The following is a 12,839-nucleotide window of genomic DNA, read 5'->3' on the forward strand; positions in this document are numbered from 1 at the left end:
CATGATAGAATGTACTGTTTGTGGATTTATCCCATTTGATATTCAGCAGGTGCTGGACGCACTGGTGTTGTGCTCAATGTTCACATATCGAATGGAACAAATCATCTATATAGTCTTACTAGCTTATTGTATAGATTGCCCAGATCAGCTGCCTGCATCTTTTGTATACCAAGGTGAGGTGTATATGTGGAAAGTACTAGCCACTTTGGTCCGTCATTACCTAAAGGATTTAGGTGGTCATTATGACATTGGCGGTCAGCTGACTGCCATGTCGGCAATGGTGGTAGGTGCACAGCCAGGCTGGTGGTGAATACCACCAAATTATAGCCATGGTGGTGATCCTTCCCATAGACAGCCAAATACCACCCGAACCGCCAGTGCAGTCCGACCACTGACGATGGCAGATAACATCTTCAGGCTGGCAGAACACCATACTGCACCTACCATATTATGCCATAGCAGACCACCAGAATTTCTAGGGCGGGACCACCGCCACCAAATGACTGGCAGAAATAAATCATATACAGGAGACACTCACCTCCAGGGACAGAGGTGTCCGTGACCGCCATGGGACCTGAACTGGAAGTCCTGCAGATGCTGTACCATGTGATGGCAGTCCAAAAGCAGCAACGACAATGAAGACTGAGTACAGCCGCCTAGCACACAAGGGAGATAGGGGAGAGTGACGCACCCACATGCACAACACACACCAAACACACAACACACTGAACAGTCTGCAGAGCAATTCAACAACAACATAAACCAGGAGCAAAGAAAGCCAGAACACATACCTTTGGTCCAACCACTGTAATTCAGTGGGAACAGCGACCACAATAAAATAAGGTATATATATATGTATATATATATATATATATATATATATATATATATATATATATATACCCACACACACACACACCCATATACACACACATACACACACACATAGAAAGGGCCATTGGCCAGTCCAATGTCAGTTTAAAGCCACACAGCGACATCCAAGGCCCAACTTGATGCCTAACAGACCAAGTCACTCCACTGGGCAGGGGCATCATGCTGATGGTAGGCAGGCACCTCAGGGGGGTGGGGATGGTGGAGGGATTTCTTGGGAGGGGGGTCCTTGGACTTGGGAGAGGGCAGGTGCTTGCTCTGTTGCTTAGGGGGCAGAGGTGGTTGCTTGGAGTGGGGGGCCGGAGTGCCACTTTTTTGGCCCTTAGTGGCAGGTGTAGCTGCAGGGGGAGAGACATGAGTGGACTAGGCGCTGGAGGTACTGGGCTTGGGAGGAACAGGGAGCTTCCGCTTAGGGGCAGGATGGGGGGAGGAGGAGGGAAGAGGTCAAGGCAGGAAAGGAAAAGTTTCTTAGGTCCTAAGGAAGAGGTTTGGGAGTGGAGGTAGAGGAAGTGGTTGTAGAATGAGTAGGTGTGCTGGATTGGATTGCAGGTGCATGGGCAGTGTGCATGTGTGAGGTGTAAGGCTGTTGAGTGTGAGTGGGAACATTTGTGTCTTTGGAGGGGAGCAGACAGGATAGGAGAGGAAAAACAGGATATGTGCATGTATGTTGCGGTGGTGTCTGCAAGTGAGGTGGGTGTGCTGCTTGAGGTGGTGATGCTGGTGGTGGTGACTGCATGTGTGGTGTATAGGGTGCTAGTTTGCATGTCTGATGTTGGGGTGATTGTGGGCAAGGTTGTACAGGTGGCAGTATTTGGGACTGATGGTGCAGTGCTTGCAGGTGTGAGTGTTGATGTGACTGTGAAAGAGGAGGAGGGGAGACAGTGGCTATTGTGTGTGCATCTGTGTGCTGGCTGTGTGTGTCCTTGTGGAGTGAAGTGTGGTAGCTGTGCGAGTCTTGTCTGTTTTGGGTGCATTCTGGTCGGATTGTGTGCATGGGATGTGTGGGGGGGAATAGGGCTTTGGGACTGGGAACAGGTATTTGGAGGGGGGACGGAAGAACCAGGGACACTGGATGCCATCAAAGAGGAGGCCAGAGCCTGAAACTATCTCTGTAGGGCAGCCAAGCCACTGTGACGGTCTTCCAGGTAGGCATTGCATTGCTGCATCTATGATGCCAGCTCCTGGATGGCATTCACTATGGTTGCTGCCTTACAAAGTTGGATCTCAGGAGGTCAATAGCATCCTCAGTGAGGGCAGCAGAGTTGAATGTGGGAGAGCCTGAGGTGCTTGGGGCGAAGAAGACACCCACCCTCCTGGGTGAGCGGGCACAGGCAACTGAATGGGGGGCTACTGTAAAGAAGATGTTGTGGCTGGGGTGGTCCCAGAGGGGTCCGCCACCAAAAGGGAGCTTCCATTGGAAGAGGAATCTGAGTCAGATGTCGTACCTCCCGTCTCCCACCTGGTGCTCCCCTCGCCCTCCAAACCACTGGTCCCCTCGGCCATGGACTCTGCCTCCTGGGCCTCGTAGGCTGCAGCTCCCCCACTTGCCGGTGCCCCTTCTACTTTGCCAGATGATACTGATGCACACAAGGACAGGATGAGAAAAGGAGAGAGGGTAGGAAGAGTAAGAAAGGGAGCACAGGGTCAATCACAGCAACACCAGCACATATGGCATACACATCACAGTCACTCACTGCGACTTACACTGAAGTATGAACCACAATGCCAAACCATTACCTAGGAACAACAGCAGGAATGAACCCAAACACTACCATCTGCACTCCTACTGGGACTCACTAAGTCATTTCTGCCATGGTATGCCAACTACATGCCATTACCAAATATACATACCACCCAACATTGCTAAGCAGGACTCCACAGGATCAGCTAAACCGGCATTTTGGTGCATCCACTGACTAGAACCTTGCACCCAAACACCATGGCAGACAACAAAAAATAATACCACAGTGTGTACTTACCTCCTTGTGGCTGCTGTGCTGCCCTCAAGGGCCCATTCAACTCAGGATTGGCCACCACCAATATGCGGGCCATGGGGTGGTCAGGGTTCGACGGGCACCCCTCCCTCGTTGGGAGGCCGTCCTCAGTTGGGCCTCTGTGGTCTTCCGGGCCCAGCTTCTCAGGTTCTCCCGCCGTTTCCTGCAGTGGGTGCTCTGCCGGCTATGGACTCCTAGAGACCGCACGTCCTTGGTCATGGCACACCACAATCCTTTCTTCTGATGGGTGCTGACCTGCTCAGGGAACACAGACAAATGAACGCCATTAACTCAACACTGCATTTTGTAACAGAAATGGCTTACATACTGCATAGATCCCACATCAAGCCCACAGATGACCCGCACCTCTGCATACACATAGCAGGCAGAAAAAATACACTCCCCAAATGACACTGCCAGCACACACATACATCTTCATACAGCCATGTTGCATCCAACCTACCTATAAGGTACTCACCTGTTGGTCTGGGGCCTATACAGCTGCCCATACAAGGGTAGGACCCCATCCCCAAGCTTCTCCAATGTGAAGGCTGGGGCCCTTTCCCATGTAGCACAGGCCATTGTGGGCTCTGGACACAGGAGCACATGCAGTGTAGGTGTTGACCTGTAGAGAGTCAGGAATCAAGTGAAATGGGACAGAGAAAATGGTGGTCAGGTCCATGCCAGTGAACACCGTCACTCCAGGCGTTGATCATCATTGGTTCATGTGCTCCATAGAGCTCCATGTTAACCAATGAGGAGTTGCACAACGGTGCAAACCAACTTCCGCCACGCCGCCAAACATCGGCGGAGTGAGGTCTCTTCCATGTGTCCCTGCATACAGGACATGAGGTTGCAAATTCCTAATGCTGGTACTCATGTCGGACAATTTAATGTGCGTCATAGGTACCGATGGTACAGACCAAGACAATTCCAGTCTGTTACATACATACATACTCTGTGTACTGTGATAGTGAGTCCATACGTCCTGTAGTCACACACATCTCAAGTTTGGTTTACTTAGATACCTACCAATGCAGAGGAGGCAAGCACCCGTGTACAGACCCCTAGTGGACTTGGCTACACTGGAGGAACACCACATCATTTTGACCTATCATCTGCACAGGGCCACAATTACTGAGCTGTGTCAACAATTGGAGCCAGATCTGATTCCTGCTATCCATAGCACTAAAGCAATACCCCATGCAGTACAGGTCATGTCAGTACTCCACTTTCTGGCAAGTGGTTCCTTCTAGGTGACTGTGGGCTTGGCTGCAGGTATGTCACAGCCAATGTTTTCAAATGTGCTTGAAAGAGTTTTGGCTGCCTTGCTAAAACACATGAGCAGCTACATCTCATTCCCCCACAGTAAAGATTTGGCCATTGTGAAGGCTGGATTCTAAGTCATGGGACTCATAACATATGATTTGGGCCATTGACAGGACCCATAATGCCTTGGTCCTTCCCAGGACAAATGAGCAGGTCTACAGAAATTGGAAAAGTTACCACTCCATAAATGTCCAGAAGGTGTGCTTAACTGATCAATACATCTACCACATCACTGCCAAGTTTACTGGACCTGTGCATGGTGCCTATGTGTTGAGGAATAGCAGCATCCCACAGGTGATGGCATGATTACACAGGCACAGAGTGTGGCTCATAGGTGAGCGTGAGTCTTCACCCAATGTATGTCACAGTATGCCACCTGAAGTTGTACTCTGTGCCATTGTACATGAGTAATGTGTGTCCCTCACCACTTCCAGGTGACTCCAGCTACCCAAACTAATCCTGGCTGTTGACACCAGTGAGGAATCAGACGACAGGGGCAAAAAAATTGGTACAACGAAGCACATAGGCATACCAGAAGGGTTATTGAATGTACATTTGGGCTACTAAAAGCCAGGTTCCGGTGTTTCCATGTCACTGGTGGATGCCTATTCTACGTCCCTCAGAAGGTCTGGGATATAGTGGTGACTTGCTGCATGCTGCACAATTTGGTACTCAGATGCCTTGTGCCCTTCCTTCAGGCGGATGGGGGAGACAATGCACCTGTGGCAGCAGAGGACACGGAAGACAGTGACGAGGATGGGGAGGAGGAGGATATGGACAACAGGACATATCTGATACAGCACTACTTCCACTGAAGCTCAGAAAAGACTGTACTTCTGCTCATACCTTCATTACAGTTAAGTGTTGTGTGGCTGCTGTGTTGTGTCAAGCACTACTTTAACTTCTCAATTCACTGTCACTTATGCTTTCCCTTTTTGCAGGGCTTGTGTTGTCACAACTGTGTATTGATGTGATGACTACAGACTGCTTACACACATTTGGTGGATGGATTCACACTACAGGACATTTGGTGATAAAGACCAGGCACTTCAGTTGTGCTCAAGGGTGTTTATTAAAGTGACAAAAAGGATGGGATAGTGCAATAGAGTGGGGTGATGGTGGACATAAACTTCAGTGTAATGGCCCAGTTGGTTTTTTGCACAGGTCCAGTATCCATGGGGCCATAGGAAAAGGAGCAATGGCAGTCCAAAGTGAACAAAGTGTCTCAGTGGCACACAAGGGTGATTTTCAGGAAGGTCTGATTTCCTGGTGGTGGTTTGGGTCTTGGCAATAGTCTCTGGTGTCTGTCCAGGTTGCAGGGAATATGTGCGGGGTGGTTCACCTTCTGCAGGGGAAGGGGGAGCTGTGGCTTGTGAGTGAAGTTTCAGGTCATCTTGTTGACTATCTACAGCAGATGTTGGCTGGTGAGTAGACTGGCTAGTGGAAGGGGCAAGCTGGTGTGCGGTGTACTCACGCATTGTATTGCCCATGTCACCTAGCACCCCTGCAATGGTGGCCATGTTGGCATTTAAGGCCTGCATCTGATGCATGACCTCCTGGTGGTGTACCCCCTGCCGCTGCTGGTTCTCCTTCAAGATGGTAATCACCTGTCCCATCTTGTCCTGGGATTGTTGGTAGGCCCCAAGGACATATGTGAGTGCCTCCTGGGCAGTCAGTTCGCTGGGTTGGGCCTCCCCATGGCACACAGCTAACCCCCCACTCGGCCTGGCCCCCTGTGCCTGTGTCCCCTGAACAGTGTGCCCACTCCTACTTACACCAGGGCCTTCATTGTCTTGCCTGTGTGGTGTTGACTCAGGTCCCTGTACAGGTGGTCACACAAGTGATCGTGTCCTACGGACAGAGGTTTGGGGATGTTAGGTGGCTGCTGAGGTGTTAGAGTCAGATGGGGGAGCCCTGTGATGGACTAGGTGTCTGATGTGGAAGCCGACTGACTAGTGGTGCCAGATGGGCCAAGGAGATCATCCAGATCTGGACATCCAGAGTTGCTGTCATCACTGAGGACACCTTCTGGTTGGGGACTGGGTTGCCGTGGCACATGCTCACTGGGCTAGGGTACCTGTGGAACATTTGTTACAGTCCTTGTCTGTCACATATTCAGCATTTCTGGCTTTCCCTATGGATTGGGTGTTGTCCTCCCACCTTTGGTTTGTGTATGGTGATGGATTGTGGGATTGGTAGTACTACATGCTGCCTAGGCATTACTGTTGTGTGTGCATGTAGAGCTGGGAGGGATGTGCTTGTAGTGGGTAGGGCATGAAGGGGTACACAATAGAGGGTTATGGGGGTGGTTCACTATATGGGATGGAGTGGGCTGAAGGGAGTCATGGTGAGGGGGCGACATGCCATGCAGGCATCTGTGGTGGTAGGGTAGCAATGGTGACTTACCAGAGTCCAGCCCTCCAGTGACTCCAGTGAGGCCTTCAGGAAGCAGGATTTCCAAGACTTTCTCCTCTCATGCTGTCAACTGTGGGGGAGGAGGTGGGGGTCCCCCGCCAGTCTTCATGATGGCAAGTTGGTGCCTGGAGGCCACTGCACACAACTTACCCGTAGGTCATTCCACCTCTTGCGAATGTCCTCCCTTGTGCTAGATATGTTCCAATGAAGTTCACCCTGTCCATGATCCGCCGCCATAGCTCCATCTTCCTGGCAATGGGTATCTGCTGGACCTATGCACAGAACAGCTGTGGCTCTACACTGACAATTTCCTCCACCATCACCCACAACTCCTCATCTGTGAAATAGGGATGCTTCTGTTGGGACATGCTTATTGTGTGGTGGATGAAGTGTGTGTGTTGTGCAGAGTGTGATAGGTGTTGGGGTGTGGTGTGTGATGCATGAAAGGTGAATAGGTTGCCGTGGTTTTTTTGTGCAGTTCTTGTATAATCTTTTGCTGGCAAGGTGTAGTTGGTTTATCGATTTTGCAAAAGATTGTGGGTTGTTTGGGGGTGTGTTTTATAGAGCTGTTGGTGAGTATGTACGGTGTGTGTATGTGTCAAGTGTGGGTTTTTCTATCTGGCTAATGTTGGCTTCTGTTGGTGTTGGGTGCCCAATTCCACCACAGCGGTGTACCCGCCACTGGCTGACTATCGTTGAGTGTCCACTGAATGTCACTTTCATTGTAGAAGCTAATGAAGCTTACCAAACAGAAACATTCTATTCCTCGGTTACCTTTCCTACATTCACATTCCACACATATAGAATTGCAAACGTATCACGCATACCAGTATCTTATCAAGAACATCAGATCTGGTTTAGTGGCACCCTACCACACGCAATACAACCCGTGAGACTAAGGTGATCATTAGGACATTAGCAATCTTTTCCAAAGACCGCCATGGTGATGGCTGCCAACAGACCACCGCAGAGACTCAAATCACACCCCCGATCATGATACACAAACAAAAAACTGACAGAAAGCAGCCACAACAATTACGCCAGACCCAACGGAGGCAAAACTGTTGAACCCACCACCCTCCCCGCTATGCTAGCAATACACCACCCTCCAAATTATGGACCACGAATCACTGCTGGGTTTAGGGATGACAGCACTTGTTTGTAGGAGACTAGGCCAAGCCTAAAACAAGTCGCAACTGTTGCACCAACCCTTCTGGCTCATAAACAGTACCTCGCCAAAACCCAAATAGTAAAAGGTGATTGTGGTAGCAATTGCGTATGGACTCAAGAGTGGGACATCTCAGGGGAGTTGCAGTTAAACAATATTACTCTTTTCTCACATGAGCAACAAGTCTCAGTCCCACACAGGCAGTGAAGGAGATACAGTAAAGTTTAATAGGTTTTATTAACATGACTACAATCTACTGTAAATTGCATGGGCTGTAATGAATAGGATAACGAACAATGCAAAAATAGAATTGTAAAAACTAGAGTCATAAACATAAAGACTCCCACCACCTTGCAATATCATGAGATGTAAAATAGATGTGAAATAGGCCTTAATACCGTAGCAATCTCTAATGGAAAGAGAGCTACGTGTGTTAACCCTACTCTGCCCTTACCATGTCCATGGGAAATGCTTCCAAACCATTGTTAACTCACAATGCGGTCTCTAGATCAGACTCTATTGTGACACGAAAGTTGGGTCTGCCTCAAGGCGATGTGTAGCATAGATGACATTGATGCCATATGGTAGAAATCCCTCTGATAACCTTCTCTGGGTGAGATGTTTTTGTAGAGATCTTGTAGGACCCCTAAAGCAGGTATGTTTCCAAACAATAGATAAAAAGGCATGCTTGGGGCAGCAATTACATAAACAATTAACTCCAAAAGTATATTATGTTCCTGTCAGCTGTAAATGAGAAAGAACATGATGGGAAAAGCTGCCTATATAACTTGTCTTTGATGCTGATAGTGACGCCTTCACAGAGTGGCATCAATAACGTGAAATCAAAACATCTTCCTAACTAAAAACATAGCAGCCATCTTGGAAGAAATAACTAAATAAATGTGCTAAAACAGAGCAGGCTAAGTAGGTTAAAAGTCACTAGGAGACAGGGGCATAGGCCTGCAATCCAGAAGGCTAAGGGGGTTATTACAACTTTGGAGGAGGTGTTAATCCGTCCCAAATGTGACGGATATACCACCAGCCATATTACGAGTTCCATAGGATATAATGGACTCGTTATACGGCTGGTGGTATATCCGTCACTTTACCGTCACTTTTAGGACGGATTAACACCTCCTCCAAAGTTGTATTAACCCCCTAAGCTATCTCCTGATTCCCAATAAAACCAAATAGGATCCACCACACCCTCCCCATTGCTGAAACAAGAATGACGCCATAATGATGAAGCCAGAGAAAGTGAATAAACCGAAACTAAAATTGAATTTAAAACTTGTTAAAAATGGCTCTAATGTATAAAAAGACATAGGGGGTCATTCTGACCCTGGCGGTCGGTGATAAAGCGGCGGCCAACCCGCCAACAGGCAGGCGGTCAAAAAAATTGAATTCTGACCCTGGCGGGAACCACCAACACAGACCGCCACTTTAACACTCCGACCGCCACGGCGGGACAGACAAACAGCGCGGTGGTCACCGCCAACAGGCAGGCGGCAGACAATGTACCGCCCACCCTATCACAACTCACCAATCCGCCACCTTTTCCGGGGCGGGAGCCTGCCGATAAAAATACAGCGGAAACAGACTACGAACGGGAAAACGCTCACCTATACACACTCCACGAGGAAGGAGGACAGCATGGAACCCGAATTACACATCCTACCAGCTATTGTCTACCTGCTCATCTACCAGGAGTACGAACGCCGGCGCAGATGACAACGGTGAGTACTGCACCTACGACACAGGCGAGGGGGGAGGAGGAAAGCTTACGGGCACACACATGCGTCATACACCCAGCCCCCCACCACAAATACCTACACCCCAATGCCGAGCAACAAGTCAGAGTGACACCACACAAACCCCCCGGAATAATGCAAAGACACAATTAAAATGATCTATAAAATATATGTATAAATAGCTCTATTGAAGGTCTGGGAAATATGCCATATAAAAGATACAAAAATAAGGAATGAACATATTCAACAATATATACATAGGCAAAAAGTCCTGCACATTCCGTCAAAGTTCCATAGTCCGTGGGCCAATGTGCACAAACACATGGGCAAAGCCCACACAGGAGACCAGATATCATTGGAGAGAACACTGCTGGGGCATCAGATGATAAAACTACAGGCACCTCAGGGGGATGAGAAGGGGGGGCACCTCAGCCACATGAGTCCACGACGCCAGATCCACGAGGGGCCTCCATGCCCACTGTCCCATCCTGGGGAGTGCAAAGCCACAGTCTCACAAGTCTCTACAGTGGGTGGCTTGCCCACTGTGCCATCTTGGGGAGTGCAAAGCCACAGTCTCTCAAGTCTCTACACTGGGTGGCTTGCCCACTGTTCCATCCTGGGAAGTGCCAAGCCACAGTCCATCAGATGGATTACCGACTCCACTGTTAATGGAGGAGGCATGGTGCCCAGAGTGCTTCGTGAAGCCCTGCTCGACACAGAACTGGCACTGTCAATGGGCCAGCGGTGCTTGAGACGGCGTTGCCCAGTGGAGCGGTGCTTGACAGGAAGGGCCCAGCGGAGCGGTGCTTGAGACGGCGGTGGCCAGCGGAGCGGTGCTTGAGACGGCGGTGGCCAGCGGAGCGGTGCTTGAGATGAAGGGCCCAGCGGAGCGGTGCTTGACAGGAAGGGCCCAGCGGAGCGGTGCTTGAGATGAAGGGCCCAGCGGAGCGGTGCTTGACAGGAAGGGCCCAGCGGAGCGGTGCTTGAGATGAAGGGCCCAGCGGAGCGGTGCTTGAGATGAGGGGCCCAGGGGAGCGGTGCTTGAGATGAAGGGCCCAGCGGAGCGGTGCTTGACAGGAAGGGCCCAGCGGAGCGGTGCTTGAGACGGCGGTGGCCAGCGGAGCGGTGCTTGAGATGGAGGGCCCAGTGGAGCGGTGCTTGACAGGAAGGGCCCAGCGGAGCGGTGCTTGAGATGAAGGGCCCAGCGGAGCGGTGCTTAAGATGAAGGGCCCAGCGGAGCGGTGCTTGAGATGAAGGGCCCAGCGGAGCGGTGCTTGACAGGAAGGGCCCAGCGGAGCGGTGCTTGAGAAGAAGGGCCCAGCGGAGCGGTACTTGAGATGAAGGGCCCAGCGGAGCGGTGCTTGAGATGAAGGGCCCAGCGGAGCGGTGCTTGAGATGAAGGGCCCAGTGGAGCAGTGCTTGAGATGAAGGGCCCAGCGGAGCGGTGCTTGACCGAAGGGCCCAGCGGAGCGGTGCTTGAGATGAAGGGCCCAGCGGAGCGGTGCTTGAGATGAAGGGCACAGCGGAGCGGTGCTTGACAGGAAGGGCCCAGCGGAGCGGTGCTTGACAGGAAGGGCCCAGCGGAGCGGTGCTCCTCCCGGCAGGGCCCTGTTCAGCGGTGCTCGTCCCGGCGGGGCCCGTTCAGCGGTGCTCCTCCCAGCGGGGCCCCTTCAGCGGTTCTTGTCCCGGCGGTGCTCCTCCCGGCGGGGCCCGTTCAGCGGTTCTTGTCCCGGCGGGGCCCTGTTCAGCAGTGCTCCTCCCGGCGGGGCCCGTTCAGCGGTGCTCCTCCCGGCGGGGCCCGTTCAGCAGTTCTTGTCCCGGCAGGGCCCTGTTCAGCGGTGCTCCTCCCGGCGGGCCCGTTCAGCGGTTCTTGTCCCGGCGGGGCCCGTTCAGCGGTTCTAGTCCCGGCGTGGCCCTGTTCAGCGGTGCTCCTCCCGGCAAGGCCCGTTCAGCGGTTCTTGTCCCGGCGGGGCCCTGTTCAGCGGTGCTCCTCCCGGCGGGGCCCTGTTCAGCGGTGCTCCTCCCGGCGGGGCCCTGTTCAGCGGTGCTCCTCCCGGCGGGGCCCTATTCAGCGGTGCTTGTCCTGTGTGTCTAGGGAGCCAGACCTGGGCAAGACTTCCCGCTCATTCACCATCCGAACTTGCGGTCGCGGCGCCCTCCTGTGATGGAGTCCTGGGCCCGTGGGTGTCGTCCGTCACACCCGGAATGGGGCTGGTGGGGCCCTCCTGGGCAGCTCGCCTGCTGCCCGACTTCTCCGCCCTGCTGCCCTTGCCCTCCTTCGCTGAAGCTCTGTGGCCCTTGCCTCCCTTGGATGATGTGGCAGGTGACGGGGCAAGGCTACTGTCCTTGGTGGCAGCCGTCTCAGTCTTGTTGCGCCGGGCCTTTTTCTTTTTTGTCCTCTTCCCAGGGGGTGGGCTGGCTGTCCCCTTGCTGCTGGCCGATGTTCCTGCCCTAGGATCTGGTGGACTCCAATAGCCCTGCACTTTGGTCACAGTAGATGCAGGGCTGGTGGTGGCTGAGGTGCTTTTTTTACTCTTACCAGATGGAGGGGGTGGGTCAGTGATTGGAACGAGCTCAAGGTTGGAAAGGAAAAGGACTTTGGAAGGACAGGGACGGGTAGGTGTAGTGGGTTTGGGAGTGGAGGAAGAGGATGTGGTTGTAGGAGAGTCAAGTGTGCTGTCTTTGGGTGCAGGTGCCTGTGACGGAGGCTGTCATGAGGTGGATGGCTGTTGGGTGGGTGGCTGCCTGCGTTTGTGTGCTTTGGAAGAGGGGGTGACAGACACACTGGGAGAGGACACAGGGGACGTGTAACTGGCAGTGGGGGTGGTGACTGCACGTGTGCGGACTGTAATGGAGGGTGTGCTGGTGATGGAAGTATTGGCTGATGGTGGTGTGCATGCAGGTGTGAGTGGAGACGTCACAGGGAGGGAGGAGGGAGATGAGGAGGTGGGGGACACAGAGGTGGTAGTGACTGTTGGCATGTCTGCATCTGGATGTTGCTTGGGTGAATGCTTGTGTGATTTGTGGTGCTTATGTCTGGATGAGCTGCCCTTGGGTGTAGAGGTGTGTGCAGGCTGGTCTGATGGTGTGGATGGGATAGGCAGAGGAACAGGAGACTGGGACTGGGTGGAGGGAGTCAGAAGAGGGAGGCTGGAGACAGGGACAATGGCTGCCGTCAGTGCTGAGGCCAGAGCGTTGAACGATCACTGATGGGCAGCCTGACCCGAATGAATGCCCTCCAGGTATGCATTGCTCCGATGCACCTCCCTTTCTACACCCTGGATGGCATTC

This window comes from Pleurodeles waltl, chromosome 2_1 (genome assembly GCF_031143425.1).
Source record: "Pleurodeles waltl isolate 20211129_DDA chromosome 2_1, aPleWal1.hap1.20221129, whole genome shotgun sequence".
Lineage (NCBI taxonomy): Eukaryota > Metazoa > Chordata > Amphibia > Caudata > Salamandridae > Pleurodeles > Pleurodeles waltl.